This window comes from Peromyscus californicus, unplaced genomic scaffold, assembly GCF_007827085.1.
Source record: "Peromyscus californicus insignis strain IS unplaced genomic scaffold, ASM782708v3 Scaffold_9__1_contigs__length_137607984, whole genome shotgun sequence".
Lineage (NCBI taxonomy): Eukaryota > Metazoa > Chordata > Mammalia > Rodentia > Cricetidae > Peromyscus > Peromyscus californicus.
This window is the reverse complement of record NW_026294617.1, coordinates 9294281-9308445: the sequence shown is the minus strand read 5'-3', so window position 1 is coordinate 9308445 and position 14165 is coordinate 9294281. Positions and strand designations below refer to the sequence as shown.

General features: G+C 45.3%; 1 protein-coding gene across 1 annotated transcript in view; it reads right to left on the bottom strand.

The window, feature by feature from the left end:
• Positions 1–8230, bottom strand: part of Slc7a14 (solute carrier family 7 member 14) — a 129101-nt gene extending 120871 nt beyond the window's left edge. Inside the window, exon 1 of the mRNA XM_052732109.1 lies at positions 8095–8230. The gene's annotated coding sequence lies outside the window, so the exon portion shown is untranslated. The remainder of the gene's footprint in view (positions 1–8094) is intronic.
• Positions 8231–14165: the final 5935 nt, after the last annotated feature.

Sequence of the window (14165 nt, the reverse complement as noted above, 5' to 3'; positions counted from 1 at the left end):
TAAGAATGATTGTGAATCACCCTATTAGTACTGAGAACTGAACCCAGGTCCTCTGCGAGAGCAAGTATCCTTAACCACAGAGCTGTCTCTCTAGCCCCCAAAACTGATTTCTTGAGAGAGGATTGGCTAGCTGAGTATATGGCCAGTAACTATATAACTATATAAATAGTAACCGGAATTCAACAAACACTTTTAAGTACCCGTGTGCCAGGCTCTAAGAGTGTCAAGTACCCTTGCCGTCTTGCTCCTGTGCCAGGACAAGACTTTTAATTACATTATTGATTAAATGGATAATGGCATACTCTCAAGAGCAGTGTCAGAACTAAATTATCAATTATCTGTTCCTTCACTATAAAAAAATCAGTGAATTTTATTAATTAACAGAAATGGAATACTGAACTCTTTTCAGCTCTGGGTAACAGCATTTCCGTTTTTAGAAAATCCAGGCCCATCCACAAAACAAACACTTTGTACTATTTGAATAATTGACACTCAACTAAAATTACTACTTAAACTAAAATGATTTACTAGGTCAGGGTCATCAGTCTTTCATAATATAGTTTTCCTTTAGTAATATAATATTATATGTAAAAGGGACCTGAGAACGACATGCCTGGCCACCACCTGGGACTAAGCGTGTCTAAATGACCTCCCTGGCAGAGCATCTTGTCAGCCACTACCCATCTGAGTCTTCAAGATGAACAATAGCTATAACAAACACAATGAAGAATTATCTGACTTTTTGCAAAAAGGGCTTAAAGTTGAGAGGAGTGGGGTGGTAGTGGGTAGATCTATGAGGAGATAGGGGAAGGAGTGTGAGGAAGGCAGTGAATATGATCAAATACATTGCATGCATATATGAAATTCCTAAAGAATTAGTATTATATATATTTTAAAAAAGCAATCATCTGCTGGAGGGATTTTATTTACAGGCGTATCCTCTACGGTATCTGAGTCCTGTGTTAGCCTAGTGTTAAAAGAGGAGAACAGCTAAGTATCAAGTGTGAAACAAGCTATGGCTGCATATAAAAAGTACTCTTACTTGAGGCACAGACAGCATCTGGCAAGGTGCAGGGGTAGGCACTAAGCAAAGTTGGGAGGCCACACTAGCTGGATTCTCAAGTTCTACTCATGACTGACACAGATTTCACTAGGGAATCCATGTTGCCAAAGCTCCTATCTAAGGCCAGAATACTTACTGCAGCCCCAAGAATTCAGTTGAAGAAATAGATTTTTGCCTTTTCTTTTGGTTTAATCAATGCGTGAAATAGAATTATCATTGTTCATACTCACTTATGAAACTCAATTCGCTAGTAATAAAACATTTCTTTTAAAGTATCCCTCTCACCCATTTGCACAATACATTTTTTTGGTGTTATTTCTGAATCCTTAATGTCACAGCAGTTTTCTTCAAGACACTATGACCCTTCAGTTAATGACTTTTTTTCTGAGAAGGACATGTTCAGGTTCAAATAAACTAAACTACAAACAATGCACAGTTTCTATTAATAGAACCTAACCAATCAGAAGTCTAAGCAATCAAAAATTCAAATCCATCATTTTACTTTTCAATGAAAATAAAAATAAAGTCAAAATGCATTCAAATGAAAGATTAAAAAACCCCAGAAGTTCTTCAACTTGAACTACTCTGTTTGAGCATCGTCTGTACCATATCTGTATGCAATAATCAACAATTGCATTCAGCCACACTCCTTAGAGGGACCCTCATCTAGCTGTCTCTCAGTCTTACTACAACTGCTTGGAGGTAGTTATGGAAATCCCATCAATGTTACAGATGAAGGAAGGGGGCTTTAGGAAGGGTCTATAATGTCATCAACTGGCATGCTTACCACTGGTTCCAAGCCATCTATTATTTCCATGTTTATCACAATATACTTTCTAAGATAAGGTAGACACCCATTACTAAACTGTTGTACTTGAATTCTAGACAAGAGTAAGGTTACTTCTAAGTTGAAATTCAGAAAACCAAACCAAACCAAACCAAACCATCAACCCGCATAGAATCCATAGCAAGCAGATTGCTGAGGCTACCAGCTCCTCGAGCAGACATGTAGCTCCTGGCTAGCTGCATCACCCTGCCCATCTTTGGGCTGCTAGAGACATAGGAGGTGCAAATATTCTTTTCTCCTTCCTTTCCTTGTCAGGAGCTTCAAAGAGAGTCTTAAATCCTTAATTCTTTTCAATGCCTAGTCCTTTGTTGCTGTGAGGGTTTTTTTTTTTTGATTGTTTGCTTTGTTTTTTAACCAGTCTCAGAAGTGGCATTGTCCAACAGAACCCTCTGCGATGATGGAAAAGTTCTGTTCCTTCCAACAAGGTAGTCATTTGTCACTGATGGTTATTGAGCACTTGAAATATGAGATACTGGTGTCAAAATATTTTAGTTACAGTTGGACTTTAAATGGGTTTATGTAGCTAGTGACTATGGATAGAGAGGTTCCAGACAGTTTATGATCATGGTTCACAGGACCCAGAATACCCCTTCAATAGCATCTTTAGGCTCATGAAGTTATTTAATATGATTTTAATATGAGTTATGCCTTAACTGGACCTAGAGGGGGCAGAAGTAAAATGTTGGCAGTAGCACTAAGAAGGCATCTGGGGCTCTCTAAGGAAGGGCTAATGAACCCATCTGCATTTCAGTGCCATTTGGATTGAATTTGAATTTTTAAGCTAAGTTTTGGAGCAAGATAGAACTATCAATTCAGTGTAAAATGTCTACTCTGAAACATGGCATGTACTCACTTGTAAAGAGGCTATTAGATGTAAAGTAAAAGGCAATCATGCTGTGGTCCACAGACTCAGAAAGGCTAAGTAACAAGGAGGGCTTAAGAGGGGATGTAAGGAATTCCCAGAAAGAGAAAATGGAATAGATTTTGTGGGTGTTCTGGGGCAGGTGAGGTTGGGAACAAGAGGGATTGGGGGAGAAAAAACTGGGAGAAATGACTGGAATTGGGGGGCATTTGGGGGATGAGGTGGAGACCTAGTGCAATGGAAAATCCATGGAATCTACAAGAGCAACCCTAGCAAAGACTCCTAATGGGGACAAGAAGTCTGAACCGGCCACCTTCTGTAATCAGGCAAAGTCTCAAGTGGAAGGATTGGGACACTAACTCAGTCACAAAACCTTTGACCTACACTTCGTCCTGCCTGCAGAGTGTTTTGGGGCCAGAGCCTAGCAGAGTCCTCATCAAAGGGACCAGAGAGACTTCATCCAGCAACTGATGGGAACAGATGCATAATCCCACAGCCAAACATCAGGCAGAACTTGGGGAGTCAAGCAGAGGAAAGGGAGGAAGGATTGGAGTAACTAAAGAGGTCAGGAACACCACAAGAACATGGCTCACAGAATCAGTTAGCCAGGACTTGTGAGGGCTTGCAGAGATCAGGGAGCCTGTAGGGGTCTGACCTAGATACTCTGCATGTATGTATGTTATGGCTGGGTTGCTTGGTGTGCTTGTGGGATTCCTAACAGTGGGAGTGGGGGCATTTCTCTTTTTGCCTACTTATGGAACCCTTTTCCTCCTACTGAGTTGCCTCATCCAGCCTTCATGTGATGGTATGTACCTGGCCTTATTGTAGAATATATGTGCCGTGTTTGGTTGATGTTCCTGGGAGGCCTGCTCTTTTCTGAGGGGAGATGGAGGGGATGTGGATCTGGGGGAGAGGAGAGATGAGAGGAAGGCTGAGGGGAGGAACGTGGGGCAAGAGTTTCCACCTAAAACCTGAGAAAAAAGATTCTAAAACGGAGCTAAAAACAGTTCCTAGTTGTCTCTTTCAAGTTAGCGGCAGCCTGCCGGTTTGAGCTACTGGCGGGTTCCTAGTGTGCGTGCATGCTCGACCTGCAGTATGGTGAGAATGAGGCCTCTGCAAGTGGCACATTAAGCTGTGTGGTGGATTTAGCCTTTGCTAGTACAAAACAAAACAAAAAAAAGAGGTTTCTGGGCTACACGCTGCTTTGATAGAAGCATAGACCCACTATTTCTGAGAGTTGATGGCTCCCAGAGCTGGCGGAAACTGTATCACTGCCATGTTGGGAAGCTGAAGTGGGCGGAGCCAGCAGCGCCAGCTCCGTTTCAGGCTTAAAAGGCTACAGTTCAAAGCAATAGGCTCAAGCTAATATAAAAAATAAGCCACGTAAAGATGGCTACCACACAGAGAAACTGGATTATGTTCTCTTTGATATTCGTAACTAAAGAAAAACATTTGATTACAAAAGCTGTTGAGTTATGCCAAAATGTATATTTTAAAGGTACCTTGACTTCAAAATTTGGATGTAAGGATATGTTGCTTTGGAAAGGAGGCTCTGCTTTTGTTTCCACAGAAAGCCAGAGGCTATGGATTTGTTCCAGATTAAGACACATCAGGTTTGACCAGCCAAGACCACCTGAAAGGTCTCCGATGACACCATGGCCCAGATGATCCAACATCCAGAACCGTTTCAAGGCAACTGGCTCAGACAATACACCCTCATGGACTACTCCATAACCCTAAAATATTCTTTGTGTCCCCATAAGATACAGCGCCCCCTCCATCAGGAAGTAGTAAGAAAACCTACGCCCAAATTCCCAAATATATCAAGCTGACTTTGGAGATGTGTAAAGGTTAAAACCTTCCTTTTTAAGAAAAGAAAAGGGGAAGTGCTGTGGGATGGTCTGTATGTCAAATGTGATGCTGATTGGTCAATGAATAAATCACTGATTGGTCAGTGGCCAGGCAGGAAGTATAGGCGGGACTAACAGAGAGGAGAATTGAGAGAACAGGAAGCTGGGTGAGGGAGACACTGCCAGCCGCCATCAGGACAAGGAAGATGTAAAGTACCGGTAAACCACAAGCCACGTGGCAAGGTATAGATTAATAGAAATGGATTAATTTAAGCTGTAAGAACAGTTAGCAAGAAGCCTGCCACGGCCATACAGTTTGTAAGCAATATAAGTCTCTGTGTTTATTTGGTTGGGTCTGAATGGCTGTGGGACTGGCGGGTGTCAGAGATTTGTCCTGACTGTGGGCCAGGCAAGAAAACTCTAGCTACAGGGAGGGGAGGGAGGGGAAACTGCTGTTGGGATGTAACATATGAGAGAAGAATAAAAAATGTCTGCTCTGCCAGTGCAGTCATTATGGCTACAGGAATCCAGTGAATGAAGATGAAATTGTACTCCAGGCTGTTAAAAAGAAGCAAGGAGAAGTGAATGGGATGTCAGAGTCTGCTAGAATGACCAGTAATCTCAGGATCATCCCTGATGAAACTCTGTACTTGGGAGAACTTGGGAGACCCCAAGAAATGATAGAGGAAAGGACTTAGCATCATGCCTAACTTGCAGAAAGCATTTTATAGATACTAGCACTTCTAGTGATCTTTATGCATGCCTAGATTATTTTGTAGCCCTCTTCCAAGTTCCTTTGAAGTCATGGGGAGCTGCTTGGAATGATGGGTTTTAGGGAAACTATGTTGTTGGATGAGGTCAGAGTGATATAGACAACACAGGCATGCTGTGGACATCCACAGCACCATCCCTGTTTGTGACTGCTTCATAGGAAACATGTCACTGAAGAGGACTGATTGCCTCTCAGGTACACAGAGGCAGACAGTACTGGAATGGTAGAACCAGAAGAGGAAAATTCTGAGAGAAATAGTAGCCAAGAGGACTGTCTGTATGTTAGACATTTGTGGTATATCAGGATGCTAATATCATCTAGGCTGGTGAGCCACAGGAAGCATCTATCCCCAGCCACCAGGAATACCATGAGGTGCTGAGAAGGATGTGAAGGGAGAAGATCCGGGTATGCGGCATTGTGGGTGAGTGTTCAGGCCTTGTGGCTTAGTGGGAAGGGTACTTACTGACTCCGGAACACATTTTCAGGATTTAAATACTAACTTTTCAATTATGTGACTGAGAAGGGTGACTCCTCCAGGTTCCTAGTCTCGCTGAACTATTCACAACCATTCTAACTCTAAGCACAAGTCTAAATATGAAGGCATATGTGGGTTTCTGGATTCAGTGTTCTAGTTCTTGTCCTTCCAGGAAAGCCTGCTGGTTTAGCCTCCAACCTGTTTCTATAAACTTGGAGCTCAACTTGTGTGAACAGTTGTAGCAAGCACAAAACAGTTGGGAGGGTGGGAGTGAGTGACAGCGGGTAGGTGACAGATTAAAGAAGAAAGGATTAGGAGAGAGTAGTGTGTGAAAGGGAAAGTGCCCCCCCCCCACCCCGTTATCTGCTATATCCCCACTCCTCATCACAGCTGCTGAAAGTCAAGTACATGATCAAGACATGAAAGCGACTTGGACATGGGAGGTAAGCAGAAAAGAATGTGAATCCAACCCCCTAACCTCAGTTTTTTCATTTGTGTTATAGGTGTGGCTCAGCGTTGATGTGAAGTTTAAACAAGATGACAGTGTCTAGCAGACTGTGTCTGCTAATATGACTGTTCGGCAAATAAACATTCTCTTAACTTGCATGTCCCCCAATTGCCTTACTCCTTTTTTCACCTTACCCACACGATGCTAGTTAAAGAAACAAACCTACACTCTACTAAAATTGATGTTTGGGGGATGTAAACAACATGTGGTGGTGAGGGAAGGGCGCAGAGGAAAGACAAGTCATAACCCCAAACAAGGGTGAATTCACTTGTTTTTCTGTAGCCTTACAATTCTCTGGTTCCTGAAAGCCACAGAAGTGTTTTTCAGGACAGCATCCCTGCTTTTTCAACACTTTATGGACCAGAAGACTTGCGTCAGGCAGAGTGAGGCATCACCCAGTTACCAAGTCACATCCTGGAATTACAGGGGGGCCTTGTTCTTCCACCCAGAACAAGTCTGGGGAAATAGAGAACTGAGAAGGCAGTGGATCCTCACTTGTTTTCTAGTTAAACAGCGGACGACGCCCTTTTATGGTGATTATATCTCAGTTGCAGGGAGAGCTGGCCAGCCTGCGGGGATCCCACCAGTTCCCTGGTATTTACCTCCCAACAGACAACTTTCAGCACCACGGACAGCGCCCCGCCTCTCACCAGCTCCCCAGAGCTCTCTGCGACCCGGGAGAGGAGGCAGGGTATCCCCGCATCCTTTGGCTACTCGGTCCGGTTACTGCCTCCGCCACACAGGCGAACATCCTTTGAGCCTCTTGACTCAAGATCTCAATGAACCGAGTTTCGCACACGTAGCGAGATTAGTACCAAGAACAGGCGACAGCCCTGCTGCTCCTACCTTCCCTCATCTTCTCTTTCCATCCCTTCTGAGTCATTTGGCAGCTTCTACCTTGCTGCTCGATCGTAATATAAAATGCACATTTGACGGGGGAGGAGGAGTGACTCAGGGGGGAGAGGAGGCTCGGGGCCACGCCAGCCGACTCTGGCCCTCGGAATTCGTGGGGAACTGAATGTGCTTTGGGGCTGGGGAAAAGGCCAGGATAAGAGGAGAAACAGCTCGGGCCAGAGTCCTCTTGAAAGCCGCTGGGCAGCAGCGTACCCGGATACCTCTCCCGTCACATCCTTCTCATCGCCTCACAGTGTCCCGGTTGGCTGGGGACAGATGCTCCCCGTGGCGCACCAGCCTAGTCGGGCTCCTCTGGAGTCCCTTTGAAGAGTTTTGCTCAGGTAAAAGGACAGATTGTTGTCCCCGCCTTCCTCTGGGACTGCGGCCCGCCCGGAAACCATCTCTTCTTTTTCCAAGGGCTCAGTCCCAGGCCGAGAGCCCAGTTACCCCAGGCAGGTGCGTGCACAGGCTTGGAGGACAGTGTGGGCCCCGCGGCTGCGGAGACCCGGGTGGCCGGGACTCCCAGTAGCTCAGCCTCGCGCTCCCGCCTCGGCTGCGCCAACCCGCGCCCCGTCTGCCCGCTCCCGCGCGGCCCCACGTCGCGCACGCTCCCGGGGCCCCATTCCCTGCCGGAGCCCGCGCGACCCTGACCTCGCTCCTTCTTTCTTCCAGAGACCCCCTTCCCATAGGTCGCCCTCAACCTCCGCGCCATGTTCCCGCTTCCTCCCTTCGGGTGCCTGGGGCTCGCTGGTTCATCTGAGTCGCGGGAAGCCAGGGGCTGCACAGGGGGCACAGCCTGTGGTGAAGGGGGGCATCCACTCACCAGAGAGGCTGGAGGTGACGGTCTGGAAGCTGATGGCCGGCGATCTGCACTTCCAGCTGAGATGCGGGCGGTGGTGGTGGTAAAGGAAGAGAGGAGGCAGCGGCTGCTGCTGAATCGCTCCTCAATTATTCAGATCTAAACCCCTCCGCAACCCTCCAGCGCCTGCCAGTCTGCTCTCCGGCTTGCCTATCTCCGCCTCCTTGCAGTCACGTGGCTAGCCCAGCCCCTTCCATTACTGGGGACAAGCATCGCTCCCGAACAGCCCCTCCCGCTTCCGCCGGGTCTGTCACTCACCCGCCTTCCTGAGCTTCCAGGTGCGGCCTCCAGCCTCCAGTGTCTCCCGCTGTGTGGAGCAGGGGAGACCGGTTCTATGCCCTGGGAATGCAGGGTAGGTAGGACTCTGCAGTGTCGGTGTGCTGGTTGGGTTGGCTTCTGCCATCAGCTCCACCTCTCCTGGACTCAGCTGCCCGCCAGGCCTGCTTCCTGTCCCCTGGAAGCTTTCTTCCTCCCGGTGAGGAGCCCTTGATACTCTTAACCTTCTTTCACCCACCTCAACGCTACCGGAAAAAAGAGATTGGAGATGTTAATCTCCCCCTCAGCTCTCATAGACAACAAGACCCAAAACTCAAATAGACCAATCTTATTTTAGAGTCCACAACATTTCGAGGATTGGAGATTTTTGAAGACCTACTCGGAATTTCAATCTATGACCTTCTAGCTTTTCTTCCCTTGTCTATGAAATGAACCTCTCCCAGGACTCTAGAGACAGTGGGCATCATGTTCTTGAAGTTGCTTAGCTCAGTGCTAGACATGGGAAGAGATCAGTAAACGGGAGTCCTTCTCTTGCCTCCATTAGAACAGTTTCAGAAACAAAAAGGGTGTGATGTGTGTGTCAGAAGGATGGAGATGTCTTTTGGAACATAGAAGGAGTCTTCCATGAGGTCAGGCTAGATAGTCAGGCCAAGCAGACAGAGGAGATATGTGAAGCTTTTATTTTACACTAGTCCCTTAAAGTGAGTGTTCTAGAAGCACTCTATCTCAAAAGGACTAGTTGGGTGAGGTGCCACGCACTTTTAATTCCAGCACTCCGGAGGCAGAGGCAAGAGGATTTCCGTGAATTCAAGATGAACCTTATCTACATAGCAAGTTCCAGGCCTGCTGGGGCTACATAGTAAGACCCTGTCTCAAACAAACAAACAAACAAACAAACAAACCAACAAGATAGAAAATAGATGGTACCAATCCCAGCACATCTGACCTCGTTGTGAATCAATTATTTAACATGCATTGAGTAGATTGATTTGGACACAAAGTGCCTTCATAAATTGTTAGACCTTTGTCAAAGCCCTTAAAGTCTATGGCAGTTGATGGCGTGTAAGCTCCTTCTATTAGATATAAAAGTTACTAAACTTGTTGTGTTCAGGGAGAATACTGACTGACTGCTATTCCTTTCATGGAGGGCAAATTCATATCTAACTCCAGGTTGTGGATCAGCCCTGGCCTTTGGAGGTCTAGCTGTTCCTTTGGTATATCCAATCATGGCCAGGACAGTCTTGGTCCATCCACCTACTTCAACCACATCACTCCCTTAAGCCTGCATCCAGACCTTCTTGAGACAATACTTTGGCTTAAACTTTTAAGTTCATAGTGTATCAGACTTCTTGGGATCCCACAAAGTTGTGAGATGTTGCAGAAAAAGGGTGAAGTTTGGGATGTTGGTGCAGACTCCGCCTGGGACTCACCATATAACCCTCAAGTGGTCACTTGAGCCTTCAGGGTTGCATCCTGAAAATGGGAAGAGCATGTCCAGGAGACAGTTGTGATGTTCAGATAGGCTAATTAATAGCCGCTAGTGAGTGAGAAGCCATGGTGGTAAAAAGTAAACCAATACCTACAAGCACTATGGCCTGAGGGAAACACTGAGGCTGCTTTAGTCCCAGGGTACTAAGGGGTTTAGGAGAGGGGACTCTGGGGTTGGGGAGCAGCTACTGAGAAGTCAGCGAGTCTCTGTAAGTTTACAAGTCTGCCTGAAACCCAAGGGCTGTGTGGGTCTAAGAGCTTCACTGTCGCTCTGAGTTTTTTTTTTTTAATTACTATCTTCTTACCCACAACTATGGCTTTTATCTTTCGAACACTAGTCAAAATCTCAGTAGTTATCAGTATTTAATATGTGATGTAGTTTAGTGCCTATATTTTAGCAGAGCAGGGTTGGGGTTGGTAATTCAAAAGAGGGTCAATTCCAAATCCCAAACGCTCTTAATCCAAGAGCAGTGTCTGGGTCCTTAGCAGCAGGGTAGGCAGTGGTAACTAATTTCTAACCCACTGCTAAGGGTACTGTCCTGACCCAGACCAGAGATCCCTGACCCCGAGTGAGTCCTGGTATGCTTCCCTTTAATAACCTTTAGACATCTATCTAGACCTCCTCATTTGTAAGGAAACCACAGAGCCAGAGGGAGCCATCCGTGTTCCCACACACAGCACTTTAAAATCTGTTATGGTGAAATGATGCCTCTGACTCCCAACCATTTCTGCAGTGCTATCAGAAATCACAGAGAATAATAAACACGAAGTCACTTAATTTGACCTTAAAAATTAGTGCCATTATGAGCAAGTACTTGAATAAGTATGCATTTTAGAAAATTTGGGATATGTTCTCAGTAATCACCGTAGGACTCTGACTAGAGCCCAATCAGTTTTGAAAGCCCAAGGTGGCTTTACCCAGCAAAGGGCAGGAGAGGGGACCTAAAGGCCAGAGCTTGCATAGATTTCAACATGTGGTCACACCTTAAGGGGATTTTGTGGTAAGGTCCGGCTTGCCGCCTCCTTTACTTGAGAGCTCCTGGTGACTCCTGACCGTATCAGAAGCCCCTGACATCACCTGAACAGAAATATTGGCAAGTGTTTAGAGCCATGCATAGCAATAAGAATCAGCACACACCACACTACCAAAATGAAACAATGATACTTCACAGTAACTGCTAATTAAATCTGGACAGGCCACATCTTAGTTTTCTTGTTCTAGCAAATGGAATATAGAAGTATTGATTGATTTATTGAATACGTATTTGAGATACTCAGAATGCAGCCTCCAACAATGCAAAAATGATTCCCGCTCTATAGTACTAAAGCTGCGGGGGAAGTACCGTGATGAGAATAAAGCAACAATGGTCCCAGTATTACTGGGGTACCACCTTAGCTTAGTGATGGAGAACTGACATGCACAGATGCAAGCACAGGACATCTTACCCATGATGTCGGCCTTGGCTAGTACTGCGTATCAGCAGAGTCATCAGTAACATCCCTCTGGTTGAACTACTTGAATAAGCTATAGTTAGGTTAAGAGGGGTTGGCCAGGGTCTTTAAAGCAAGGATTTGATTTTGTCTCCTGGTTCATGAAGGTGAATGTTTTGAGCTTTTTCCCCCCTAGAAGAATTCCATGCTCAGTCGTGTTCTTGCTTCTGACAGATTCAAAGACTAAGGAATCCAAGGTGCTGTAGCATGCTGGTCACACTGGTGTGGAGCCCCTTCTGCTGAAAGCAGTGCTGCTGGGTTGAGGAGGAAAAAAAGGACGGTACAACTGACACCCAGGATATGTCAGCACACCTTAAAGTCATGCTAAAGAAGTAACCCAGGGCTGGAGAAATAGCTCAGTTTATCATGTGACTGCTACAAAAACATGAAGACTTGTGTTCAGATCTCCAGCACCCATCCAGGCTGGGAGCTGCACTGTGTGCCTGCCACTCCGGGGTTGGAAAGGGGTGGAGCCACACTGTGTGTCTGCAACTCCAGGTCTGGAAAGGGGTGGAGCCACACTGTGTGTCTGCAACTCCAGGGCTCGAAAGGGGTGGAGCCACACTGTGTGTCTGCAACTCCAGGGCTGGAAAGGGGTGTAGCAAACAGATCTGAAGCTTGTTGACTAGCCTAGACAAACCAAAAAGCTTCAGACTCAATGACAAAATACTGTCTCCAAAAACAAACAAACAAACAAACAAACAAACGATGTCCAGTGTGAAGGTGCATGCTGCTGTGGGATGTTCTGTATGGCAAATGTGTTGCTCTGATTGGTCAATAAATAAATCACTGATTGGCCATTGGCTAGGCAGGAAGTGTAGGCGGGACAAGGAGGAGAATAAAGCTGGGAAGTGGAAGGCTGAATCAGAGAGACACTGCCAGCCGCCACCATGACAAACAGCATGTGAAGATGCCGGTAAGCCACGAGCCACATGGCAAGGTATAGATTTATAGAAATGGATTAATTTAAGCTATAAGAACAGTTAGCAAGAAGCCTGCCATGGCCATACAGTTTGTAACCAATGTAAGTCTCTGTGTTTACTTGGTCGGGTCTGAGCGGCTGTGGGACTGGCAGGTGAGAGAGATTTGTCCTGACTGTGGGCCAGGCAGGAAAACTCTAGCTACAGCATGCCCTTAATCCCAGCTCCCAGGGGAGGCAGAGGCAGACAGATCTCCGTGTGTTTGAGGCCAGCCTTGTCTACAAATTGAGTTCCAGGACAGCCAGGCCTGTTACACAGAGAAACCCTATCTGGAAAAAAAACAAAAAGAGAGAAAAAAAAAAGAAAGATAAAGAAAGAGACAGAGAGAGGGGTGGTGGTGATGGTAGGGAGATCCAGGAAAGACACCTGATATTGATTTCTGCTTTCCACATGTATACTTCCCTGTATACACACACCTGTGCTAAAACATACATAGAGTACTTGCACAGCACAGCTCTCCCAATACACACAATTATAAACAAAGGAAATCAATAATCCTGCTATCAATGATTATTTGATTGCTACATATTTACCAATCTTAGAGTTTTCTACTGGATATCTGAATTTCAAGATGAAGTTCTGAATGTGCCCATTTCATTTCCAAATGTATCACCCAACAGAGCACTCTCCTCACCCTCAGCCCATACAGAGGGCAGAAGACTGCTTTGTGAGTGATGCTGTGTAAAGGGGTCAGAGGTCAGGAATGCTAAACTAATGATTTCCTAACCTGGGAGGAAAGACCAAAACAAGCACATCTCAGTATGTGTTAAGTACAGTTCTTCCCATAGATCAATCTGATGAAAACTTTTCTTTCACTACCTTATCTAGAAAAGTGGCATTGTCTGTCATAAACGAAAGACTACCATTGAAATTATAATAAAACAACACTGTTCTATTCAGTCTACACACCTTTACCTCTCCAGAATTCAAGGCTAGCTAAATCCATTTTTTTTTCTAAAATGGGTACTAGCAGTTGGTGAGATGATAAAGACATACTAGCCTCAAATTGAGTTTTTTCCCATAAAATAACCAGAAAAATTGAGACATAATTACAAAAAGAACAACTTCAAACTCTGAAGTCATAGGTCATTTCCTGTCAAGACCAGCTAGCATCTAAATCCATGTTTCTACAGCTTTGATGTACACAAGAACTATCTAGAGATTTTGTTAAAAATGCAGAATTGGGTTCAGTAGGTTTGGATGGGACCCAAGAATTTATATTTTTTCTATTTTTATCTTACTGTGTGTGCATGTGTTCATGTCTATATGTGTACATGTTCATCTGAGCAAGTGTATATATTCATGTATGTGTGCACACGTTCACTTAAGCAAGTGCTTGTGTATGCTCACATATGGGCTTGTCTGAATCCATGTGGCAGCTAGGTAGAAGACAACTTCGGGTGTCATACAAACAGCACTGTCCACTTGTCTTGAAACAAGGTCTCTCATTGGCCTGGAACTCACCAATTAAGCTAGGCTGGCTGGCCAACCAGTCCTGGGATCCGCCTATCTCCACCTCCTCTGTGCTGGGACTGCATGTATGGACCATTGCTCCCAGCCTTTTTGTATGGGTTCTAGGAACTGAACTTCAGACCTCATGTGTCTAAGGCTCAAAGCAAGGTTCAAGGTCCACATTTCATATTCCAGTGCTTTCCCCCCAAAAGATTCATTAAAACATGATTTGCTGTTTTTCTTTTTGTTGTTGTTGTTTGTTTGTTTTTAGGGGGACACTCCAAAAAATTCAAACAAAATAAACCCATCAAAACTATCAACAAATATGATATTTGTTGGGCCACAATT